Here is a 21,950-nt window from a genome sequence, read left to right on the forward strand (position 1 = left end):
GATTAATGGTAGACAAGGCTCGCCACATTTCTGGTGGATATGAGGATCCTCCTCCTAGGATATGAGAATCCACCAAACTGATGCTTTCATGTCCCTCCAAGGTTAAATAGATATTTTCTGATGTTTCTGTACTAAATGTTTTGCAGAACCAGATGTTTTTGAAGTGAAAGAAATTGAGATTTTTTTTTTGGTTCAGTTAGTGATAATAAACTAAAAACCAAATACAATTCTTAAATTCAAATTCAAGAGAAACGTAGCAATTAAACTGGGTATTAAAACAGGGCCAGATTTGATATCCTAGCTTCCAGCTTATAATAATCAGCATGCGATTTATTTTTATTGTTGTTGTTGTTGATTATAATTTTTGATATTTGAGACCATTTGCTTCATATGGTTAAAATTTTGACTGAAGAAAAAGTAACTTTATATTGGACAAAAATGCTAAGTATGTGATGAACACAATATCCCCCCTTGGAGTCACAAGACTCATCTTTCTGCTTCACTCAACTTCTGAAGTCAAAAGCAATCTATCAGAAAGAAGTGTAAGTAATAGCTCATAGCTGCTTTGTTGTTATAGTTTCATACAAGGCTCCTGTGCTAACAAAATTGAAGGCATGTTATTTTTATAATTTTACTTGTTCAATTTAGTGAAAATGTATCTGGGTTTCTTTCATAGCAGTAAAAATATCTGCTCTGAACTTAACAAAAAACAAGCACTTTAAAAAAAAAAAAAAAAAAAAAAAAAAAAAAGAAAGCAGACCAGTGTTTTTTTTGGACAGAATCAGACCACTTTCACACATGGATAAATCTTGCTTTGGTATGGCTGAGGTTCCTCTTTTAGCAAAATTGTGTGTTGCTGACAGCAAAGAGCAAGTTCTTACTGCCTGAAGCCAGTGGGAGTTGTGCCTTTGACCAGAGTCAAAAGCATATCAGAGCACAGGTTATATCACTCCCACAAGACTCTGTCAGATCTGAGATACAAACCTTGTTCAGGAATCTTTCATTTCAATTCTTCTGCTTTAACAAAATCAGAAATCTTTAACATAGAGCTTCTTAAACAGTAGGTCTCTGAAGACGGGCTAGGCAAGTTGGTCTGATTTATATTCTTACTTCCAGAAGAATTTTAAGTATTACATTACAAACCAGGAGCAATGCTATAGATCCAAACACTTGTGAAATACCTTTAAGTAAATGGAGACATATATAAAGAATGATTATGTATTTATGAACTGGAAAGGAGGCTGTACTGCAAATGAGATTTAAAAAAAAAAAAAAAAAAAAAAGATATGACTCATAAAAACCTGTTAGCAAGGACTGCATTATAAATTTCTGTGAAACTTGGTTATATTGAACAGTAATAATATGACTATAATGGATATGTACAGCCTAAATCAGAAACCTTAAATTCCATATCCTGATACTTAATTATGAACATTGGTAATAATTTTTAAAACTATTTTTCAAGCCAATATCCAATATCTTTTTTAGCAAATTAAATATATTTTAAAATTTCTAGCACCACTTTATATTTTTTATATTTATATTTTATATTTATATTTTATATTTTAAAATTTCTGTCACCACTGGGGTTCTACAGGTCTCCGTTTTAGGGTCAGTTCTCTTTAATGTTTTCAAAATTGACTTGGATGCAGGACTCAAAAGTACACTGAGTAACTTTGCAGATGACACAAAATTGTGAGGAGCAGCTGGCTCTGTTGAGTGTAGAGAGGCCTTGCGGAGAGATCTTGACAAATTAGAGGGCTGGACAATTCCCAGCCATGTGAAATTTAAAAAGAGGAAGTGCCATATTCTGCACTTGGGAAAGGGCAACTCTGGATATACATACAAATGGGGGGACAAGAGGCCCTGTGGAAAGGGATCTGGGGGTTCTGCTTGATGGAAAGATGAATATGAGCCAAAAGGGCCAACCGTATCCTGGGGTGCATCAGGTATGGAGCTGGACAGGGGAGGGTCAGGCTGGGTGTCAGGAAAAGGTTCTTCACCCAGAAGGCACTGGCACAAGCTCCCCAGGGAAGTGGTCATAACACTGAGACAGCCAAAGTTCAAGAAGCATTTGGACAATAGTCTCAGTCTGATTTTTGGGTGGTACTGTGTGGAGCCAGGAGTTGGATTCGGTGATCCTTGTGGGTCCCTACCAACTCAAGATATTCTGTGATTTTATGATTCTGTGTTTTAAAAAAATGTATTGTGGGTGATCAGAGAACTCTGTCTTATTTCATGATCTTCAGTATTGGAAAGGTAACAAAAAGTATAAAACTTTCTACTTTTCCCTGTCAAAGCAAACAAGCATTGCATTTTTTTTTCTCCTTTATAAAAGTTTTCAGTTCTTGTAAAATACTCTTCATGTTTTCAAGGTACTGCAAAAATAGAAGGAAGCAACACTGTCTTATCTTGCATGAGTCAGCCTTTTACAGATCATACCTCCCAGCTGCAAAAAGTTGCAAGTTAAATTTTATGGTAAGCTAATATCCTTTTTACTTTTTTTTTTTTTTTTTTTTTTTTTTTCCCCAATATTATCTTTGTTATCCTTTACCTGGATAATGGGGAATTTCATGGTTTGTGATGCAAAGAAGCAATTGATTCAGGTGTATTGGAATTCAGGTTCAACAGAAAAAGGTAACAGTTAGGGTCTGTCAGAAGACTTCAGAGCCACAAAATGTTGGTTAGATATGCAGAGCAGGGGGATATATCTTGCATTCTACTTCTGATTCTGCACATGCAGACCTTGTTTGGATCAGTCTCTTTTAGGTGTTACCATTTCAAATGAAGGATTCTCTGCTATGAAGAGATCTAAAGCCTGACACTGTTTTTAATAAGAACTGATGCTGTGACTTTGGTGATCCATTCATTTCAGTTTTTACGTTTATAGGACTTTGGCATGCAAAAACCTGCAGCCTGGGGAAAAAATAAAATAAAATTAAATAAAATTAAAATAAAATAAAATAAAATAAAATAAAATAAAATAAAATAAAATAAAATAAAATAAAATAAAATAAAATAAAATAAATATTGATTAAGCAGTAATTTTTGCGTATTTGTCAGCAATTCAAACTCATTTGCTCAGTGAAGAGCCTTTTGACTTAGCTTTTATTAAATGGTAGAGGAAAAAGTTGTTCACTGTACACAGAGAACACATATTTTATCCAAGATTTTCAAAGTATTTTCCAAATTAAGCTTTCTGACCTTCTTCTGAGTTAAGTATCAGATAGGTGAACTAAACATTTTATTTTAGCACTTCTGGGTGAAACATACTGACTTGAAAGCACTGATCCTGAAGAGAGGTGAATACGGCCCCATGGGATGCAGGGCAACCCTCTGCACGGAACTCAATCAGGTCCAAGTCCTGCAGAAAATGAAGCTTCTGGATGCCATTGCTGTATTGTACATCATCTCCTCCAATTTTGGATACTTGTGTCAGCTCATTAGAGCCTTTCTGACGCTCACATTTTGCCTCAAGCATGTATGTGTGCCTCATCTGATATTTTTTGCTTTTCTATAATAAAATCTAGGCAAAAATTTGCCCTGTGTCATTAAGCTTGTTCTTAGATATTGATCATATTGTGTATTTGCCCTGATAAATATCAGAATATATATATATATGAACTGATTTTCTATTTGCTGTGAAAAGATATTAGATATAATTAGAAATAATGATAAAAAAAAAATCTTGTAACTGGGGAAAGGATTTAGAATTTTGTCAGATGTGTAGTTAAGAGTTAGAGTAAGTAGAGCAGCTGTGTTTGCAAGTGGTAGAGAGAATGCTTCTTGGTTTATTCTTGAGAAAAATGGAATTCTAAAGATCTGTCACATTTTTTTTCCTTGGGTACTTTTGTCAAAGTTTGGGACCACATGGTTGAGTGAGAGGAGAAACAGAGTCATTCTTGTTTATTAATTAAAACTTTAGAAAACATACTTTCCTTTGCAGGAGATTTTCAACAGGAATGTTATTTTATTTTATTTTATTTTATTTTATTTTATTTTATTTTATTTTATTTTATTTTATTTTATTTTATTTTATTTTATTTTATTTTATTATTTCATTTCATTTCATTTCATTTCATGTATTTATTTTCAACAGGAGAGTTCCCAGCCTCTTTTCAGATACACTCAGCTCAGAAATTTCCTCACAGTTTTTCTCAAGGTCATTTTGCAGTACCCAATCAGATGTGATTTTCTGCTGCTTCTCTCTCAACATTCCAGTTTGTCTTTTTCCTTTCTGAAGTGTTAAGTTTATCACCAAATGGTGCTTTTAGTGACTCTCCCCCAAGCCCACATACAGACCTCTGTTCTGATAGAGGTTATAATCCTTCCATCTGTTTGATTCTATAAGGGATTTCAGCTGCTTTTCATATTTTTTTGGTGCATATAAGCAGCTGTTTCAGAAAAAAAAAAAAAAAATGTTCAGCCCAAATGATAACAATGCTTAAAATAATTATAGTATTGTAGAAAGTGGGATATAGTATGAATTAAGCCATTTGTTGCTAAGATAAATATTTTATCTACTTTTGTTTGGGATGACTTGGGAAGGTTATGGTGAATTAATGCAGTCAGCTTAAACTCATGCCAATAAAACCTTTTACCCAAACTGCACATGTACATATATATCCTGTCCAGACTTTCCGCATAGAAAAGCTCTGAGTGATTCACATGGAAGAAGGAGGAGAGTACAAATAACATGTTGGTTACAATTTCAGTGTTCATTTGCAACCCATGAAATATCCCTGGCGCACAGCGAAAACAGACTCCTGGACCACATGTCAGAAATGTTAATGTATGTCATTCAGGTCATATTTCATCTCATTTCTTTTCAAAAAGAATTGAGTTTTGTTTCTGGCATTTTGGGAGTAAATAAAGAGATTTCCATTAACCAATAATGACCAACCTGGATGCAGAAAGCATGTTTCAGGGAATTCCTAGTATAGTAGTTGCTGTACCTGCCTCTACACAGCTACCTTAGTTAGCTGCTATAAACTGGTTTGGAGTATAAACTAGATCATTTTTTTAATGGTTTCATTTAAATTAATGGAGTTTACAAAGTATGAAGTGAGCTAATATTCCCTTGTCCCTGAATTTTCTAATGATAAAAGATTTTAGAAATATTTTTGTAAATAACAGTTTCGTTCACAACCTACATAGAATTCATCTTTTGATTTACACTGGTGCAGTATTTTAAAATTCATGAAGAACAAAGGTGTGTCTTACCAAATAAGGAATATTCCCGTTTGTTAAACATATGTGTTAGATTAAATGCCTCTCCTCATGCACTGCTTATCACATTAGGCAGAATTCATACTGCCATAAGAGCAGATGGCTTGGTTTGATGGAATGTGTTTCATTCAAGGGAGAGGATTCAATAGTTTGACAAAATGCATTTTGTGGATGGATTAGACGGAGAGCGACTTGTGGTGTGCTGTCTATGGAAAACACCAATTAATTGATTTTAAGACATTGAGTATAGAATGGATTGGAGTGGCTTAAAACATGCACTTTATTGATCAAACAGATAGAGAGGCCTGACAAAAAAGTAAAATATGCCCACAGAACTCATTCTGTCAATGGCAATGTTTTCCTTTACCTGCATCCTCAACAAATTGTATTTTGTTATATACTTCATATGCTCCTAGCAATGCCATTTTCTCCCAATTTCTCTTTCCTCTGACAATACAATGTGTTTGGTGAAATTTCTTGCTATGACAGATTTTATTGGAAGTGCATAGCTCAACTGCTTCTGCTTAGTACATGCTTCTGGCCTAAAATGAGGGTCTGTGGTGAGGGCTCTTACAACTGGGCATTTGGATTCAAACCCCTGCCCTGTGCCAGGTTGATCCTCTGAAATGAGAGAGTAATGTAGAAGTAGCATCCCTGCAAGGTGTATGTTTTGTGCTGAAACACCTGACTTGGGTGTGCAGAGTAATTCACAATGCTAGAGTATCTTATGTTAATTAAACACCTAGGCATGATCAGAAAATCCCAAATGCTGAGTGAAGAGGCAGTTAGGTAAAGAATAATGAGTGCACGTGGAAGCTGAGACACAGCTCCCATCCGCAGAGCTCTGTTTCCTGATGCTTGAGATAACTTTCCCACATAGGTGCCTGTGTCAGGCCAGCCCTTTCCTCCCAGAGGAACTGCAGTCTAGCAGCTCAACTGTTTAATGCCTAGGTTGTAGGAAAGTTTGGTTCATATTCACAGCATGCATACCTGATTTGTGGGTAACCTTAGAGAGCTTTGCCCTTCTTCTCTAGAACAGAACTAGTCATGTTGGATTCCTGCTGATGTTGAGGAGGTAACAATAACAAGAGTGTAAGTGATATAGATACAGCAGGGTTATCAGAAAGCCACAGAAAGTATTCACTAAAGGCTGAATAGGCTGTGACCAAAACCTCTATACAGAACTACTGTGAAAGAAAGATAAGTCTTTCTTTTTCCTTTACATTTTTTTTTTTTTTAACAAAGCATATCCCACCCAGATTTGCCTAGAAAAATCCAAGATCAATAAGTGATATGCAGAAAATTACTTTTTCCAGAATGAATGAATGAACATAATTGAACCTTAATCCCAGATTACATTTTACGCTGGGGCTGGTATTAGGTGAATTCAATAACTCCTAGATGGGATTGTTTCCAGATTGAGAGTGTAGCACTGTCTGGGGTCTGAAGTTAGGCATGACTAGATCCTTGTAGACCCACTCACGTAATGAGACACACTCACATTTCTGAGGCTCCTGAAAGTTTAATTTGGGAAAAGTATGTTATTAGCATATGCAGAAGCATTTGAACTAGCAAGCAGTCTATGGATTATTTGTTTTATTCCTTATTTCAGAACTGTTCTTATGCCTGTTTTGTATCAAACACTCTCATAAGAGTTTATAATGCTGCATAATAGGGCTAAGTTGAAATGTTTATAAATTGTTAATGAATAATGTTAACTGACCAAAGTTAATAAAGATTCATTAAAATTTATAAAATAGCTCATGTATATTTCATTGCAAACATAAAATGAAGTACTTTTCTAAACATGGATACTTCCTGAAACTTAAAATTAGGAATTTTCAGAAGCATTAATTAGTGGAAAGCTGAAGAAAAGGTTACGACGAATGTACATTTTGAACTATTTTGAATAACTCCTCTCTATAAATTCATAAATTATTCAGTAAAAAACACTTATGTAATATTTCTTAAAGGTAAAAGAAGTCTCCTTTCAGGCTTGGTTGCCCTTTCCTTAAAGCAAAATAACTCTGCTACTTTACTGGAACTAAGTAACAGAAATAAATTGTTTTTTTTTTTTTCCCCCAAGGCAGGCATCTGTTACTTCCTAAAGTAAAGAAATACTCAAGGAACATATGGTTGAAAGGATTTGGCAGGCTACTCTTTTAGAAGAAGAGATGTATATGAGACTGAAGCAAGAAACCAGAAAGTATCAGATTCAGCTGATAGACTGCCAGCATGTCTTTATCTAAAATTAAGTGAGCTTTTGAGTAAAGCATTGGATAAATTAGACTGGAGTTAAGAGCAATTTGGCTTCTAAACACAGCAAAAAGTCAGACCTTATTATCTGGGTAAAAAAAGAAAAAAAATTGCTTAGACTTAATTTCACATAGTTGACCAGCATAGATGAGTCTAGTCACATGTTCAGTTTCCCTAAATGAATGCCTTGAGGAGAGGGGTAAGGGTTACTCACATGAATAAGAATTTCTGATTTGCACGTATCAGATCCAGAAAGGCCACTATAATAGCATATAAAAGCCAGCGTAAAATAGATATTTGGCTCAGCATTTGAAGTCCACAGTTCCTTCTGAAAGAAAGTCACTAACAGTAATAAAATGAGAATTAAAAAATCTTAAAAACTGAATTTGATAGGAATTCAGAAGAACTAATTATAACATTGTACATTTTGTATAGGCTAGAAACTTCCTATTTTAGATTATTTTCAATTACTTTACATTTCTGAAATCTAGGAATAATGATGTAGAGACTGACATAATCATAATGCCCAGAGAATTTCAGAGACTAGGATTCATAGCAAGAGTCTACTGGAATGTTTGAATGTGGTTTTGTGTTTGTTTCTCTTTTTGTTTTCTTGAGAGCAATCAACCTAGGTCAGGAGAAATAGTTTCTGCTGACATTCATTTGTACCATTAGTGGGAAGAGAAATGACATTTGCAACTTCTGCTCTTGTTTAGGTGCATTGCAACTTGTGTTCAAATGAAAGAGAAAGGAGAAAAAGAGCTGTTCCTTACCTTTTTCCCCTGTTTTGTGTGGTAGACAAATTTGTTTTGAAACTGAAAGTGAGATGCAAAATTCCAGTGAATCGTAGAATCATTTATTTTGGAAAAGGTGTCTAAGATCATCTAGTCCAACCTTTAAACATTCTTCTGCCAACTGTCTGATATATGATTATTAGGAAAATAATTCTGAGGAAAAAGCTAGCATACAATAAAAAGGAGATGCTATTTCCATGCAGATATCAATGATGAGGTGTAGCTCATATTGCTTTTCTGCAACCATCTTGCTGTTTAGAAATATCTGGACTCTATAATAATGCAAAGAATTATGTGTTTTCAACTGAAGGCAAATTACTAACAACCTCTGAATGTTATTGCTAGGAGGGCCCCTCCCAAAATGTGCCTCTTTTTCCTGTGTGGAATTGGCTGTTCATGACTTGTGCGCTTGTTTTCATATAACATTGAGTGTTTGAGTAGTATCTTCACTCTGCTGAGCTGCAAGGGAAGGGAGCTGGCAGTCCCTCAAACAGCTCACATCAGCTTGAGTGTCCTCAAGAGAATGGGTGTGCTACTTTGAGAGGGGTCAAGATTTCCTGGCAGCTGAGAGCAAAGAAGCTGTCAGTCAAGGAAGCTGCAAGATACATGTGAGGCAAAGGTTTCAGTTTACAAAGTAATACTGTTTTGTTTTTGTTGTTTTGTTTGTTTGTTCATATAAAAAACAATACAATTTTAATCAGTAGATCTCAAATTGTTTTACAAAGGAGGTCAGTGCCTGTATTTTACTGAAGGCCCAAAGATGTGAACTGATGCCAGTGAAATGAAGAAGACAAAGCCATAATCAGAACATGCTTAAATCTCAACATGCACTTAACCAAAGCATCTCCTAACCACATCACCTTACTTTGACTCAGTACAAGCTCAGGGAAGTGTGAGATAGACTGGAGGAGTATCCTGCCTTTCAGAGGTGGGTCAGCTGCAACCTGGAATGAGTTCAGGTTGTTTTCTTGGTTTTCTTGTGAGCGATCTGGAGACTTCCCCAGATTCACATCAAAAATTACCTATTTCCTGCCTCAGAGCATACATTTCTTATGTTCATATAGCAGAATTAAGCTAACGGCTGATAATAGGTTTTTCTGATTGTTTAGTTATTGTTTCCTTATATCTGTGTTATCTGCTTTTTTCTAAGATTTCTTTCTCTTTGCTTATTTATCATTGTTAGCTTATTAATTATTATTATTGTTACCATTATTATCATTTTGCAAGTGGAAATACATGACCTACCCCTCAGACAATTGTACTCATTTGCATATTGAATAACTTGGCAACATCTGGAAGAAAAACTGAATGTGCTCAGAGATATTTTGACAGATATTTAACATTGTTTCAAATGCTATTTCTGCAGTGAACACAAGCCAACTTAAAAGGATGCTTGAGGAGTCCAGTGTAACTGCAGTATCAAGAAGCATGTTCTCTAATAACACAAAAATCAGGGACATCAGCAATAAAAAGAACATAAGATATTTTAACTGATCTATCCAGATAGCTTTCTCATGTCTTGTATTTGTAATAATACTCTTTCCAGGATAGCAGAGTAAAGTTTGATGTTATCTCTGAGTCTTATCTTTACACAGTGTGATACAACAAGCATAAAGGCTTATCTTTTCAGTTAGAAATTTCTGCAGTTAAGGATGTGGTTTTGTAAATTATCATCTCTATTCAGACCCATTGTAGGAGACACTTTCTATAGTGCTATAAAGGACTCTTCAAAAGCTGTTTGCCTAATGCAAAAAGGCAGGGCCAGCACAAGAAATCTTTTCCTCCCCATCTGGGTGAATGTCATTGAACATTCATTCTGTTTGAAAAGAGCAGGTCATTTAAAAAACTTTAATTTTACTAGCTATGACCAACCCCTTACCCTATGACCAACCACTTATCTGCCTACTTTGGAGAGGCCTCTAGTTACTAAAGAGTTATAATATGATAACTCTTATCACTCCAAAAATGATTTTCTTTAACTGAGAGCTGATCAGAACCACAGTCTGATGCTTGCCTCAGGCTTCTGTACTCATAGAGGTAGGTGTGAGTAAGCAAAAGGCAATATTTCCAACTTGCACTTTCTCAAGTCACAATTCTGTGCATCCACTCAAATTGTCTTCTTATATGACAAGTACAGGCTTGTGTCTGCAGCATATCAGACCTCTTCAGGTGGTCACATCAGTATATGGTACTATTTAATGGGAACATCAAGAGTTGTGAATAGAGAATGAGGACAATTTCTATGAACACTGACAGAGTGTCAGTGGATCTGTTTGATTTTGCACTGCTTTTGACATGATCAGAAAGAATTGAATACTATAAAACAAATGTTGGAAATAAAGCTTAGGTGATCAAGATGACTAAGAGTGGTGTGTGTTTAAGTGAATGAGAGATGTAATCTGTTGTTAACAAGTGAGATGTACCGACTTAGGGGCAAGGCCACCTAAACAATACAGTGTACGTTGGGAAGAGGCTGCCTCAGTGAGGACACCAGTTTGAGTTTTCTGCAGAGGGAGAGTGAAAGGGAAATCAGCATACCAGCAGCTACAAAAGAAGACAGCCAATAATGAAGGAAGTTTTAAAAGGTTGGATGTAGGAGGAATAAAGGTTGAAGTCACTTGAAAAACTCACAGGAAGGTTAGGGCAGGCTAGGGAAAGATATGGAGTAGAAGAGTCCTGCTTTTGCTTTGATAAAAATTAAGGTATGAGAAAGTACAGTGAGTCACAAAAATTGCAGAGAGCAGGAGGAAGCTATGAGCTGTGGAAGAGAAATCCTTGGATACTGTCAGCCCAAAGTTTGAGGGAAATGAAGTATATGTTACAAGTTTCTTCATGTTAGGGAGCTGCACAAAAAGGTGTGTGAGTCCAGTGTAGAGATGACCATCTGTACCTTTTTTTTTTCCTTCAGAAAAAAAATAATAAATAAATAAATAAAATAAAAAGGTTATGTACCAGAAGACTAGAAACTCACATTTCTTGTATTGAGTTTTAGGGAAAAAGGAGTTTAGCTTGTTGGAAAATTTCAGAAGATGGGTTGTGAACAAAATGAGGTCTGGAGACCCAAGTTACAGGTCTCAGATTTAATGAGCTGACCAAGTGCTAGATGAGGAAATATATAATGAAGGAAATAGTTCTGGACCCAATTAAAACTGAGGGAAAGATAGTTCATGACTCAAATAATTTAATATAGTACATTTTTCTGAGTGCTCAGAATGTTTACTGTAAACTTTACTATCCTTCATGACCCTGAGTGAACACATATACTGGTAGTATTAGCCAGTATCTAGGATTTCCTGCAAAAATAAACTATTAATACCAGTCTATTACGAGATTTGAATGATACATTCCTTCAGATACCACTGAGATTTGGAGTAGGCTTCTAGTTTACACAGTTCGTTAAGAGAATAGAAGTAAAAGAAATATGCCTGAATTAATGTCTTCTGTACCCTCTTCTTTTGAAGAACTATATTTTGGTAGCATTTGTGTATGACAGTATGACTGAACTCTATTGTTAGTTGTACAGGAAAGTAAGAAAAGTTATTTTTCTCCTAATATTGCCACATCCCCAACAAATTGAAAAATTTTGTCAACTCTGTGATTCCTTATGTATTTCACTCTCAAATCTTTTTCAAAGTGTTTTCCGTTGTGGCCAGTAGTAGATGATACTTAAAATTGTAAAGGTATTAGCAGTCTCATTAAATTCCGTTATTTTCTCTGAATTACATAGGTAATTTTTAATCTTTATCCATTTTAATGTGTCTTCTATTGCATAGGCTTTTATACTTTTCTTCAATTTTGTTTCATTATATAAATAATGGTTTAAAATGTGTATATATACCAGAGGAATTAATAGGAAACATGTAGGACTGAGTACTCCTCTCACTGCAGTATAAGCCATTTCTTTTGTTAAAATAACTGAATTCTCTGTACTTTTTCCATTTTCTAATTTTCTTCAATATTTTTCCCTATCACAGTAAAATAATCCTCTGTTTTATTTGAAAAAAAGTTTTATTTGAAAAAAAAAAAAAAGACCTTGAAGTAAATCTTTGTCATTTTTGTCTAGCCATTCACTAGTTTGCTATTTTCTGGAAGCTGGCAAATGTGCCAATTTTCAAGAAGGGTCAGAAAGAAGACCCTAGCAATTACAGGCCTGTCAGTCTCACATCAGTGCCTGGTAAAATCATGGAGAAGTTGGTTCTCGGACTTATTGAGGTGCACCTGGGGGACAAAGCAGTCATTGGTCCCAGCCAGCATGGGTTTGTGAAGGGTAGGTCCTGCCTAACTAACCTGATTTCCTTTTATGATAAGATCACCCGTATGGTGGACCAAGGGAAACCAGCTGATGTGATTTTTTTGGACTTCAGCAAGGCTTTTGACACGGTTTCCCATAGGATCCTACTGGACAAAATGTCCACCATACAGCTAAATAAAAACATCATACGATGGGTGAGCAATTGGCTAACGGGCAGGGCCCAAAGGGTTATGGTAAATGGAGCTGCGTCAGGCTGGCGGGCGGTCACCAGTGGGGTCCCTCAAGGCTCCATTTTAGGGCCGGTACTTTTCAATATTTTTATAAACGATCTGGATGTAGGAATAGAGGGTATTTTGAGCAAGTTTGCTGATGACACCAAACTTGGAGGAGTTGTGGACTCGAATGAGGGCGTAAAGGCCTTGCAGAGGGATCTGGACAGGTTGGAGAGCTGGGCGATCACCAACCGCATGAAGTTCAATAAGAGCAAGTGCCGGGTCCTGCACCTGGGACGGGGAAACCCTGGCTGCATGTACAGACTGGGCGATGAGACGCTGGAGAGCAGCCTAGAAGAGAGGGATCTGGGGGTCGTGGTAGACAGCAAGTTGAATATGAGCCAGCAGTGTGCCCTGGCAGCCAGGAGGGCCAATCGTATCCTGGGGTGCATCAAGCACGGCATCGCTAGTAGGTCAAGGGAGGTGATTGTCCCGCTCTACTCTGCGCTGGTGCGGCCTCACCTCGAGTACTGTGTGCAGTTCTGGGCACCACAGTATAAAAAGGACATGAAACTGTTGGAAAGTGTCCAGAGGAGGGCTACGAAGATGGTGAAAGGCATTGAGGGGAAGACGTACGAGGAACGGCTGAGGTCACTGGGCCTGTTCAGCCTGGAGAAGAGGAGGCTGAGGGGGGACCTCATCACAGTCTACAACTTCCTCGTAAGGGGTTTTCAAGAGGCAGGAGACCTTTTCTCCATTAACACTAGTGACAGGACCCGCGGGAACGGGGTTAAGCTGAGGCAGGGGAAATTTAGGCTGGACGTCAGGAGGGGGTTCTTCACAGAGAGGGTGGTTGCACACTGGAACAGGCTCCCCAGGGAAGTGGTCACTGCAGCGAGCCTGTCTGAATTTAAGAAGAGATTGGACTGTGAACTTAGGCACATGGTCTGAACTTTTGGGTAGACCTGTGCGGTGTCAAAGAGTTGGACTTGATGATCCTTAAGGGTCCCTTCCAACTCAGGATATTCTATGATTCTATGATTCTATGATTCTATTTTATTTTGGAATAGGATGGTGTTCTTCTCTAAGAGACATAAACTATCTGTTACCAAATAATGAATTTGTAAATATTATATAACCTTCATCTCAAATGAGTGATTTCAGCATCCAGTTGACAGTTAAAATAATTCTTATTCTTTTGATCATTCTTAAAATTTTGCATTATATCAGACATCTACCATTCCTCTTTTGCTTTCTTTATCAGCAGTGAGCTATCCATAAGATTTGCCAAAGGCTTTCCTACTTCCCCTGCTACTTATTGCATAATGACGGGATATTATTCATCTAGATTTGCTCTCTTGTTATATTTTATTACATCTAGTTGCCAGACTTTTTACCATCTTGTAATCATAAAATCTTAGTGTATTTTACTCTTTTCCTCAGAAAACTCTGCTCCAGTCTCCAATGATCTTCCTTCCTTTGTTCTTCTTTTTCAGAACTAAGGCGAAGATGCATTTACAATCAGAGCAATAAGTGTGCTTTTTCTTCTGATTTCCTAATACACTTTACAACAAACCATCTTTGCAAGATTAAGTGTAGTTGAAAATTTGCTAGTCACAGTGCTTAAGTGAGAGGTTTTATTTATTTGTTCACATTAAAAAAAAAAAAAAGTGTTTTCACTTAAAATACTGTTGAAAAGATGACATCTTATTGAAAAATATCACAGGGAACCTCACTGCTACAAAATCTCATCTCTTAAGGGAAGAGGCTGTGAAATACTATAGAAAACAGATCCCATCTCAGAAGGAAAAAGGTGAATGATTAATGAGCAAAGATGTGGACTGAGAATCAGATTTATCATTAAAAGATTTATATTATGGACTTTTCTTGCTGTAGGACTAGGAGAATAAGTCTATCTTGTCCTCTGTGTAAGGCTGACTCTTTGTATGAACTCTAAAAAAAAAAAAAAAGAGGAAATACCGCCAACAATACAGCCATTACCGTATCACAGCTTTTCCTTACCATTTAAAGGACTGCAGATACCTACAAAAAACATGATGCTTTTAACAAGGGGTTATCCACCTTCAGGTGGCTGAAGGTCAAAATACTGAGGATGGACACTCTCCAGCTGCTGCTCATACGAAGATGCAGATATTAAGTCAGAAAGTATTAGCACAGGCAAACTCATGCCAATCTATCTAAAAATGTTTTCTGTACACCTCTAAACTTCTTCATAAAACAGATGAACCCAAGACAAAAAATGAAATCTCTACAAAACTTATACTTCTACACTACACATTCTGAAAGATCCCTGAATTCATTGGTATACAAAGTTTTCATCCTTAAAAATTTTCATCCTTACAAATTTTCAAAATATCTTTATGTCCTTTCAGAATGTTTAGACTCACTGTTTTAAATGATATTTTTGTCTTCACCCAAGTTTTTCCTCCTTTAAAAAAAAAAAAAAAGAAACTAAGAAAAACTTTTAGACTGATAAGCTAGTAGCAAATATAGTTGTCAAAAAACATTGTTAAGCAATTCTGTGAAATAACTGACAACACGTGAACTTTTTAATAGGCTAGCTCTGTAATTAAAGTGAGTTCAGATGTGACCTGTAATTTCCTAAAAAATCGTTGCTGACCCTGGAAGAATTCAATAATAATGAACTTCCCACTTGCAAAATCACCTCTTCTGATGTAGCTGAATACCAACTGGAAAAAGAATCAGGAAACAATGCAAATAGCTTCAGGCTCCTTCTTTCTTCAGGTATTTATTTTTATCTCACAAAAGAATGATGACAATGCAATCTGCAATTCCCAGCAGAAAGTTATTGTCCACTGTGCACCCTGTGGCCTCTCCAGCCACAGGAAACAACACAACTACCCAGACAGATCTCCCAAGGAAACATGCAGCCATCCAAGTCCCAAAATGCAGGGTGTGCTTGTGTTTTCTATTAGTGTCTGATGACAGCAGTGAGTACACCTGTGGGAGGTATGCCCAGGTAGAAGAGCTGGTCAGCTTGATGTTAAAGCTTCAGGAGAAAGTGGGCAGGTTGAAGAGCATCAGGGTGTCAGAGGAGATGGACTGGTGCAACCATACTCTACTGTCCTTAAGACAGATACATCAGCCAGCTACAACACAAGAAATAAGTGTCCCCTACACTCTCACCAACAGGCAGCAGGAGGGAACCTAAGAGACAGGGAGGAATGGAAGCAGGTTTTGGCCTTGGGTGGCATCCAAATCCCCTTCCTGCCCAACTCGCCTTCTCAGGTGCCATCACACAACAGGTAAGAGGCTCTGGAACTTGATGAACAGGCAAATGATGATGTGGGAGGGAGAAAGGATTTTTGTGCAGGAATTAGCAGGGCTGATTGGTAGAGCTTTAAACTAGATTTGAAGAGGGAGAGGGATAAAGTCAGGCCCACCATTGATAAACTATGCAACAGCAAGCCAAATCTGAGGGATGCATGTCAGAGAGATCCTTCAGTCTGCTCCATGAGGTGCTTGGTACAACGAAGCACATTTGAAATGTTTCTACAACAATGAACACATCTAGAGAAACAAGCAAGAGGAGCTAGAAGACTGACTCAAAGGTACACTGAGTAGGTACATTCCCTCCAAAATTGTGAGGAGCAGATGACTCTGTTGAGGGTATTGTGGTGGTTTTACCATGCTGGGCAGCTAAACCCCACAACCGCTCTCTCACTCCCCCTCTTTTTAGATGAGGAGGGGGAGAAGTAAAGCAAAGAACAACTCACGGGTTGAGATAAGGATAATTTAATTAAAGGGAAATAATAATAATTAAATAAAGATTATTATGAACTAAACAATTTAACTAAAGGGAAATAAAAAGGGAAAGGGGAAAAGGGAGGGGGAAAGGGAAAATAAAAGAAGGGAGGAAAACAAACAACTAAAATAAACGAAGGCTATGTGGAAGTGCAGAGGAAAGAAATTACTCTCTACTTCCCACATATGAGCAATGATTGACTATGTCCTTGAAGCAGGGCCTCAACGCACGTAGCCGGTGTTCGGGAGGAGGACCGACGTTTTCCCAATGAGAGCCCAACCCTCCCCTCTTCTTCCTGTTTCCACCTTTTATTGCTGAGTGTGACATCACATGGTATGGAATATCCCTTTGATTGGTTTAGGTCAGCTGCCCTAGTGATGTTTCTCTCCTCACTTTTTGCCCACCTCCTAGGAGGGTTAGAGAAAGGCCCAATGCTGTGCCAGTGCTGCTCAGCAGTAGACACAACACTGGTGTGATAACACTGCTGTTCCAGCTACAAGTGCAGAGTACAGCACTGTATGGGCTGCTGCCGGGAAAGTTAACATTCCAGCCAGACCCAGTACAGGTATAGAGGCCTTGCTGAGAGATATTGACAAATTAGAGGGCTGGACAATCATCAGCCACAGGAAGCTTAACAAGAGCAAGTGACAGATTCTGCACTTGGGAAGGGGCAACTCTGGATATATGTATAGACAGTCTGGAGATCAGATCTGTAGAAAGGGATCTGGGAGTTCTGCTTGATGGCAAGTTGAATGTGAGCCAACAGGGTCAACTGTATCCTGGGGTGCATCAGACATGGCATTGCTAGCAGGAACAGATTGTCCTGCTGTGCTGTGTACTGATGCGGCCTCACCTCTGGTACTATGTGCATGTTTGGGCACCACAGCATAAGAAGGACATAAAACTACTAGAGATGTCTAAAGGAGGGCTACAGAGATGGTGAAGGGTCTGGAGGGGGACCAGCTTTTTTATATTTGAGGAGCAGCTGAGGTCACTTGTTTTGCTCAACCCAGAGAAGAGGAGACTGAGGGGAGGCCTCGTGGTGGCCTGCAGCTTCTTCACGAGGGGAGGAAGTGCTCTCTGGGGACAGCAGCAGGACCCAAGAGAACGGCATGGAGGTGAGACAGGGGAGGGTCAGTCTGGGTGTTAGGGAAAGGTTCTTCACTGAGCATGGTCAGCCACTGGAACAGGCTCCCCGGGGAAATGGTCATCAGCAAGCCTGCCAGAGTTCAAAAAGCATTTTAACAACACTCTCAGACATATGGTTTGATTAATGGATTGTCCTGGGTGTAGCCAGGAGTTGTATTTGATGATCCGTGTGGGTCCCATCAAACTTGCAATGTTCTTTGATTCTCTGATTTTATGTTCTTTGGCAATCATTTATTATGATCTCTTTGCCATCTTACTTCTTATTAAGTCCTCTTGATTAAACAGTCTTTTTTTTTTTTTTTTTTTTTTTTTTCTTCCTCACCTTTGCTCATATGAGAGTCTGAATCTCTGTAATTAATTTTTTTTCTCTAGGTAGATGACTAACCTCTTTTCAATCAGAAAAACTAAGATATACTTCAGTGTGGGAGGCAGCTTCATTGCATATAGTCTGCTTCTGATGGAGCATTCAGCTTTCCACAGATTCCACTGCCCATATAACTGGAGGTTCGTTCATTCATAGGGGAGTTGAGAGAGAAGAGGCTTCACAAACACCTCCTGAATCTTCAGTCATCCTAAGACACCATAAAGACACTAAATTCAAAAGGGCATGAGGCATCTAGAACAGAAGTTGAATGTCAAATTCTAACCCCTCTTCTCAGGCTAGTACTAGAGTGTGGAAAATGAGAGAGAACATCTGTCTTTCTTGTAAAGTTGTGTCATTGTGCAAGAAGAAATTCCAGATCTGTGAGATCAGAAGAGAAGGGGAAGCTTGGTTTTGCACCTAAAGTTAGGAAATTCATTTCAGAGGAGGAAGCTTGGGCTCTGTTCTCACACCTATATTTGAGTTTCATTTCATAAAGAAAGTTCAAAATCTAGGACCCATCTCTTGGTGAGGATGTGAACTACTGTACCAGAGCAGTTTGCTCTTCCTGTGTCTTTCTTCAAGAAGTATACAATGACAAATAGTGATGATGTTGCAGTAGAAAATGAGGAATACCTCCACCCTTCAAACTGCAGTCAGTGGTCAGAGCTAGGGCTTTCCTACTTCTTAGAGGAGTGTACCAGCTGCTAGACAATTAAAAAATGTATACAGAAAAGAAAGGTTTTTCTTTTGCTACCTGCGCTTTGAAGGATGTAAAAGGAGACATGTTTCCATTTCTTCCAAAGAATAGTTGTTTCTGTATTGAAAGGCAGACTCTGACCTTTTGGGTTGAACATATGAGGGCAGTCAGGTTCTGAAAAGACGCAGCAGTCAGGATGCATGTTCTGTTCTCAGTATTTATTAGTACTACTCTTTCAGCATGATGAAACAGTTTTCACTTTTATTTGTTTCTTTTGCCTTGTTTTTCTTATTGACCATGATAGGTCAAGAATGCACTGTCAGGAACACCAGACTCATGGGTGCAGAAATGCAATTCAGAGCGTATGTACCTTACTGTGGATTCAAGATTTCACCTGGGCCAGGGATCTGACAGTGTGGACAAAATCCCATGCTCTCAAGTCATTATTAAGTTTAGTCTCAAGTGTTTTTTTCCCAGAAACATGAAGCAAATCTGACATGAAAAAGAGGTCTGAGTCCTTACTTTTCATTGCGGGCATACACATGGTGAATTTAATTAATTCAACAACTTTCTGTTTATGAAATATTTTCTCAAAACTCAGACCAAACTATGTCCGTAAGTTGTCTTAGCTCTCATTAGATAATGTCATCGAATGTTGACAAAAAAAAAAAACAACTAACCACAGACGCACACAAAAAAACCAAAAACAAACAAACAAAAAAACACAAATCAACACTAAGAAAACTAAGAAACAAAGAAAAACGTATGACCACCACCAAGAAACAACCAGCCACTACCATCAAAATCCCAGAAAAGAATCTTGATTTTTATTGAAGTTGTGCCACTTTGTCCATTTTGTCACGTTATGCATTCCTCTTGGAATTTTTAAAGTACTATTTTTGATTTCCTTTTCATCATTTTCTACTAAAGCAAAGTTCATGACGAGTAGCCTAAAGAACACACAGTTATTTGTCCTGTAATGTAGCAGATGGCTTTTATGAAACTACATGTTTTTGTCATATAACCAATTGCTGTGCTGTAAATATCTTCTGAATTATAGAACTTTCAGTTTTCAAATTGCTTCCAAAGGCCGTTAGTACAATTAGACTGATTCTGAATCTTGTGTATGTAATGATAATTGCAATGGAATTATTATTAGATGAAGATTCTTTGGAGTTGATAATTTGGAGGTGATTTCAAAATAGAAACTATTTATTATAACTATATCATTGCATTTTTATGTGAAGTATATGCTGCAAGACAAGATTTGAACTTTGCTCATAGCCTGCTTATTTTATTACTAGAGAAGAGGAGACTATGGTTGAAGAAATTCATCTTACTCTCTGCAGATGACATTTCTAATGTTTCTGCTATTGATTCTGGTTTGACATAACCTTTTCTTTTTGTTGCCAGCACAATACTCTTTATGTGCCACTCAGTACTTGGTCACTGCACACTTGCATAAGAGGAAGGGCAAAGCAGGAAGAGTTCTATGGGGTAACACTGACATGAACAGATGCAGTCAGAGGACAAAAAGACTGTGCAGTGGTGATAGAACTTCTGTTTCTGTGAATGTACACATGCTTTTGTTGTTCAGATAGGATTTGTAGAGTCATCCTTCATCTGACACTCTCATGGCCTCTGGGGACTAGTCCCTATGTTTTCAGGTGAATAAAAAAAGTCCAGATTCTTTGGAGCTTCTAAATGTTTAAGCACTTTAGAAATTAAAGGAGTGATCCTGGAGTACAAGTCCAGCCCTTCATGAGAGAGGCCAGAAACTTGGAAGGGGAAAACAGGAGGGGAAAAAAGAAAAAAAAAGAAAAAAAAAAGAGAGAGAGAGAGAGAGAGAGAATTAGAATAGGAGTAAAATATGAATCCAAAGTAACTCATTAATAAATCAAATTAAACTTGAGATGATACCACTTACTGATCTTGTTCATTAAAACATTTTTCTTATCTATTAAGAAGAAAGCCATAAATGTTTTATTGACAAAAATTCTTTGTAAATAAAAATTTTCAGAAGCTGTCTGGAAAGACAATAAAAGAAATGGACAGGTTAATTGCAGCTTGGAATTTAGCACTGGAAAAAGATCATGACCCTGCAAATGGTTTAGGTCAAGTTTAAGGTCATGAGTTAAACCATTTAAACTTTCTTTTGGGTTTAAGGCAGACAGACATGAAAACTTCTGTGCTAAAATCCAGGATGGTGAGGTTACCAGTGTTTTGTAAGGTTGATGTAGAGCTCTTCACAAGATGTTTGTTTTTTATTGAAAAATGTGTCTTCTCATTTCTGAAGAAATTTCTGATTTCTGGCTGAAATAAAACACCAGGACAGTCACCTCAGCCCTGATAACTGCTTGGAGCCTCGTGGGAGCCAGAGGTTACATGCCATAGTTGGCACTCTAAGTCACTTTCACTAGGCTGAGGTGCACTGCAGTCTCCCTTCTTTCTAAGATGCATCCTGAGATGTTTGATTTTTCTGTGTTTGTTTTGTGTTTGTTTCTTCAGCTGTTCATGGAAAGCAAAACAAAAGCTAGGGACTATATTTTCTTATAGCTAGTAAAGATTTTTTTTTGACATATTTTTGACCAGTTTCACTTATGAATGTATGTGTATGAGAAACAAAACAAAACAAAACAAAAGGAAAAGAAAAAAAAAAAAAAGCTCTAAGCACAGGTAAAGGGTGCAGGGTTTGGAAGAGGGTGGTTACCAGCAAATGTATTTTGGGGAACTCATGATCCTAAAATGAGAATCCTTTCCTAAAGTGAGGTAATTCTCAGAAATAAAACAGTTCAGATGAGAGATTCCTGTCATACCACAGTTACCTCAGTTCCCTGAGCCCAAGTGTTGAAGTCTGTGCATATGTGAGGAAGCATGCATTTCTCTCTGTTCTTAATGAAGATCCTAAACATGCTTTAGCCACTTTTGGAAGCAGGACACTGGGCTGGATGGACCTTTGGTCTGGCAGCACAGACTGTGCTGCTCAGTCAGGAGTCTTCCCTGTATTTCTCCATGAATTCCAACACCACCTCTTAATACCTTTTTATCCGTCTAAAAGCTCATCATTTTCTCCTAGTCTCTTATGTCATCCCTGCCCCAAAAACTCACTTATCTCTGGCAGCCCCCTGAAAGACTCCTGCTCATCTCATTTTGCCTCAGTTCTGATCTCATTGGTGCCCTCTCTGCTGTCAATACATAAAACAGTTTTCC

The 21,950-nt window shown here is 37.6% G+C and overlaps 1 long non-coding RNA gene across 1 annotated transcript in view; it reads left to right on the plus strand.

Annotated features, from left to right (window-relative positions):
• The window catches only part of LOC311435983, a 93,387-nt gene extending 89,850 nt beyond the window's left edge, over positions 1–3,537 (plus strand). Inside the window, exons 4-5 of the long non-coding RNA XR_014692516.1 lie at positions 2,376–2,478; positions 3,254–3,537. This is a non-coding gene — a long non-coding RNA (uncharacterized lncRNA). The remainder of the gene's footprint in view (positions 1–2,375; positions 2,479–3,253) is intronic.
• The last annotated feature ends 18,413 nt before the right edge of the window (positions 3,538–21,950 follow it).

Source organism: Aythya ferina (genome assembly GCF_964211825.1).
Source record: "Aythya ferina genome assembly, chromosome: 4".
In the NCBI taxonomy this organism is placed as follows: domain Eukaryota; kingdom Metazoa; phylum Chordata; class Aves; order Anseriformes; family Anatidae; genus Aythya; species Aythya ferina.